The following is a 5,000-nucleotide window of genomic DNA, read 5'->3' on the forward strand; positions in this document are numbered from 1 at the left end:
CTTACCCTAAACATTGCCCATCCTCACTCCCCCAAGACTCTGAAAACAAATTGACAAGTTGGAAAATCCAATTTAGAAAGTTGAAGAAAATAAATTTAAGCTTCTTTCTATCCCCAGAGAGCTGTTGGGTTTTAGTGGGTTTCTCGAGAATTTTGAGTAGCCTTTTGGGCGTGTTGGGAGCAGCCCCTATAGTAGCTAAAATAGCCCCTATAGTAGCTAAAATAGCCCCTATAGTAGCTAAAATAGCCCCTATAGTAGCTAAAATAGCCCCTATAGTTAGAATAGCCCTTATAGTAGTTAGAATAGGCCCTATAGTTGGAATAGTCCCTATAGTAGTCAGAATAGTCCCTATAGTAGTTAGAATAGTCCCTATAGTAGTCAGAATAGTCCCTATAGTAGTTAGAATAGTCCCTATAGTAGTTAGAATAGCCGCTATAGTAGTTAGTATAGCCCCTAGAGTAGTTAGAATAGGCCCTATAGTAGCTAGTATAGCCCCTAGAGTAGTTAGAATAGCCCCTATATTAGCTACAATAGGCCCTATAGCAGCTAGAATAGCCCTATAGTAGTTAGAATAGTCCCTATAGTAGTTAGAATAGTCCCTATAGTAGTTAGAATAGCCCCGGTGTGCCTGAAATAGACTATGGGGGGTCTCTGGTATCCCTAAAATGTTAATATTGACTTGTTTTTTTTCGTGTGTGTGATTTTTTTTTTACATTAAACTATACAGTCGTTAAGGCTTAGTGATTTCTCCTGATAATTACCTTACCGTATGTGTATGTGTATGTATGTATGTATGTATGTATGTGTGTGTGTATGTATGTATGTATGTATGTATGTATGTGTGTGTGTATGTATGTATGTATGTATGTATGTATGTATGTATGTATGTATGTATGTGTGTGTGGTATGTATGTATGTATGTATGTATGTATGTGACTTTGTAAACTTAGTAAACTAAAATATCCCAGGGATACGTATAGTACTCTTGGGTATCCCTAGATGTTGAAATATTTATATAAACTTAATTTCGTTTGGTCTTAAGGTGTTCGTAGTACTCTGCTATCTGTCTGTAGCAACCCAAATGAGTTTCTATCTTAGAATATCATCTTACGCTTGTCTTAAGTCTCCCTGTTGTGTTTGGAATGTTTTCAGAACTTGAGGGGTATGCTAAAATGCTTCTATAGCAGAATCTACTATGTTAGATTCTATCTGGCGAACTTCTATGGTATTTGAGAAGCCTAAATTACATATGAAACTTTGTTATGTTCTGCAAATAGTCCAGTTTGTCTAAGTGGTAATTCAGTGGTATCTTAAGAGGCTATATCAGTCTTGAAGCCATCCATTAAAGGTTTAATTGGCAATTACATCGCGTTTTTATAGTTATTCTTATAGTTGAAGCAGTGCTATCATGGTTTTAATTTCATATAAGACATATCCGGAACAGTCCTGTGCGTTTTAAATAGCCTACGATGAATTTGAAGCATTGTTGTGGTGGTTTCATGGCCTAGATTATGTCTAGTGCAAACCAATGATTTGTTTAATTGTCTAACTTGTATTCGGAACAATCCTATGTTGTGTTAATAGTTGAAATTATATTTGAGGCAGTCCAATGGTGTTGTAGTGTCTCGGGGGATATGGGGATAAATCCTGTTGAATTCCAGGGAATATATGGACCAATCCTATACTATAATTACTCTTATACTAAACGAATCCTATAAGTTTTAATACGGTTTTATGACTCTTTAGGAATCAGCAAACCTTCTACCGGCAAGAAATATGTAGCAAATATAAAAATTAATGAATATATCACAATATAAATTAATATGTGTAATACAAATCATTCATCTGACCAAGGTTTTGAACCAATAAAATTTTTGTATTTGTTCCGCAATGGTAAAATAGTTGAGATTCACAGGGCAAGAGTATACAGAGGAACATTTCTTTGGAATTCAAACAACTTGGGTCAGGGGCTTCTTTGGAATTCAAACCATGGCACACGTGCCAAACGTGGCATGCATGCCGAAGGTGGTACACGTGCCAAATGTGGCACGCAAAATAAAATAGTTTGCATGGGACATGCAGTGTCGTTCGATATTTTTTGAACCTCGACCATAATAAGTAAATAAATATTTAATGTTTATCATTACTTTCGAATGACATTGATGCCGGTCTTGAAGTTTCAATGACAACATGAAAACTCACTCAGTGATGGAGAGGATATTAAAGAATCTCGAGTGAAATGTAATCCTTTCAATTTTTTTATCATTTTTTTTTTAATTTTTTATCATTTTTTTAATCATTTTTTGATAGTTTCTCCATTCTGAGGTGCATTAGAGATTTTAAATGTAATCCTTTCAATTTTTTTATATTTTTTTTTTATTTTTTATCATTTTTTAATCATTTTTTGATAGTTTCTCCATTCTGAGGTGCATTAGAGATTTTACATAAGTAGAAACGCAGTAAAATATAAAATCTAATAAATAATTTGAAACAAATAAAGCAGAACACCTAACAAAGACATTCAACCCGTTCTCGCACTTTCGTATAGTCAATATTGATTTATTAAATACGTGCGTATGTGACATACTAAACATGCTAGTTTACCTTGAAAAGCTTCATAGAAAACACCGATCTTACCTAACCTTCTTAGTATTTTAAGATAAGCATCTTATTGCTTCGTAATTACAATTATTACTTAACCTATTATAGGTATAGGTTAAGTAATAATTGAAAGGACAGGTGAGGAAATATGTAACGAAGCTCTTATAGGCCTATATAGTTTTTTTATATTTGTATTCTCACGTTCGAAATATTAACCCGTCCTTATACCCTGTAAACAGACAACGTAACAGTCAGTATTATTCCCCTTGTTACAACGTGTTCTAAAGTTGTTGTTATAGATTGATATAACGTTTTTCTGACGTTTAAGAACATTGTTACAACTTAATTGGTTGTTACAACTGTTAGTAGGTGTTAAACCTTGTTCACAGGTTGTAGCAACATCGTAGTATCGTTGCCGTTGTTGTTTCAGATTTAACTACTCAGAACGAAGTGTCCATGTAGCACGGGTTATGGCGAGCCCGTAAATTTCGTTACGTGTTAGTCGGATTAAGATTTGTTCTTCCATGAGCTGACCAACCCCCAAAGACATTAGTCAATTTGACCATTTTGTGAATTAAAAACAGGAATGTTCTCAAATGTAGCATAATGATATATGCATCATTGTGTGCATGTTTAGGTCTAGGTTAGGGGATCAGGGGTCACTCTCGGTAGTTAGTGGTATTTAAAGTGTGTGGGAGGAAGTAGTTAGCAGAGATTCGAGCATAGCAGGACAAGGAAGCGGTGTTCCGGGAGACTTCGAAGGTCATCATTTGTGAGACGAGTGTAAGAGTTGTTTACGAATGAAAAAAAAAAAAAGAGGGATTAGCGGCTGGGTGAACGAGCATTTGGACATTGTTTATAAGGTCGAGTTGTCTGAGGTAAATGGGAATAGTCGAAGTTCTCTTGTCTTCTAGCAGGAAACAGTCGAAGTTCTCTTCTCTTCTAACAGGAAACAGTCGGAGTTCTCTTGTCTTCTAGCAGGAAACAGTCGAAGTTCTCTCGTCTTCTAGCAGGAAACAGTCGAAGTTCTCTTGTCTTGTAACAGGAAACAGTCGAAGTTCTCTTGTCTTCTAACAGGAAACAGTCGAAGTTCTCTTCTCTTGTAACAGGAAACAGTCGAAGTTCTCTTCTCTTGTAACAGGAAACAGTCGAAGTTCTCTTCTCTTGTAACAGGAAACAGTCGAAGTTCTCTTCTCTTGTAACAGGAAACAGTCGAAGTCATCTTACCTCTCCCAAGCAAACACTTAAGACGTAAGAGATTGCCTCAACCGCTTGTGCTCTTTAATTCAGTATTATTCGTTCGCTTTAAATGCTTTCCAAGTTGTGTTGACGGTGAACGAGCTCTAGCTCTACAGTCCCGCCTCATAGCACCTGAGTATACCTAGGTCATACAGTATACCTAGGTCATAAAAGTATTTGTGTGTACGTCTGATACCATACTACTTGTGAAGGAGGAAATGTATATGTTTACCTCTCAGAATGTTCGGTAATGTGTTTATTTGTGATGTGTGTGTATGTATATATTAACACGTTGTACTGAACGGGGTGAGAATAGCTTGAGCTACCTCATCCCTTTGTGTGTATTTTACCTCAATAAACTTATTTCAATTTCAATTTCAATTTCAACTAGCGTGGGCGCACTACACAATCCGTGGCCCCAAAGGAAATGTATATGTTTATCTCTCAGAATGTTCGGTAATACGTCTATTGCTTGTGATATGTGTCTATATATGTATTAACACGTCGTACTGAACGGGGTGAGAATAGCTTGAGCTACCTCATCCCTTTGTGTGTATTTTACCTCAATAAACTTATTACAATTACAATTTCATAGCACCTTAACCTGAGCTATAATTCCCTCTCCCTAGACCAGTTCTCTGTCACGAGAGGGAACCATGATGGCTTCCATTACCATTAACTCGTGTTTAATAATCTTATTTTTTTCCTTTCGCTACATGGGAATGAAGGGAGGTGAACTATTAGGGGGAAAGCGCCAAGACGTTACGACTATATAGCACTGGGAAGGGGTCAGGATAAGGATTTGGGATGGGACGGCGGGGAAGGAATGGTGCCCAACCACTTGTGGATGGTTGGGGATTGAACGCCGACCTGCAGGAAGCGAGACAGTGGCTCTACCGTCCAGCCCAAGTGGTTGAGGTGTATTTTGCTTACTTTCTCTGGGTCATCTGTTTCCAGCATCCATTTTGTGCTCATCTAGTTGTGCTTGCGGGGGGTTGAGCTTTGGCTCTTTGGTCCCGCCTCTCAACTGTATCATCTCTATCTGGTGTCCCTCATCTGGAAAGGACTTTATATAGGTAATTTATTCCCCACAGCAATTTGTACCCTATGATCAGTATGTCGTTAAGTTTGGACTTTTTTAGACTGAAATGCAAGAAAAC

This window comes from Procambarus clarkii, chromosome 4 (genome assembly GCF_040958095.1).
Source record: "Procambarus clarkii isolate CNS0578487 chromosome 4, FALCON_Pclarkii_2.0, whole genome shotgun sequence".
NCBI classification, from domain to species: domain Eukaryota; kingdom Metazoa; phylum Arthropoda; class Malacostraca; order Decapoda; family Cambaridae; genus Procambarus; species Procambarus clarkii.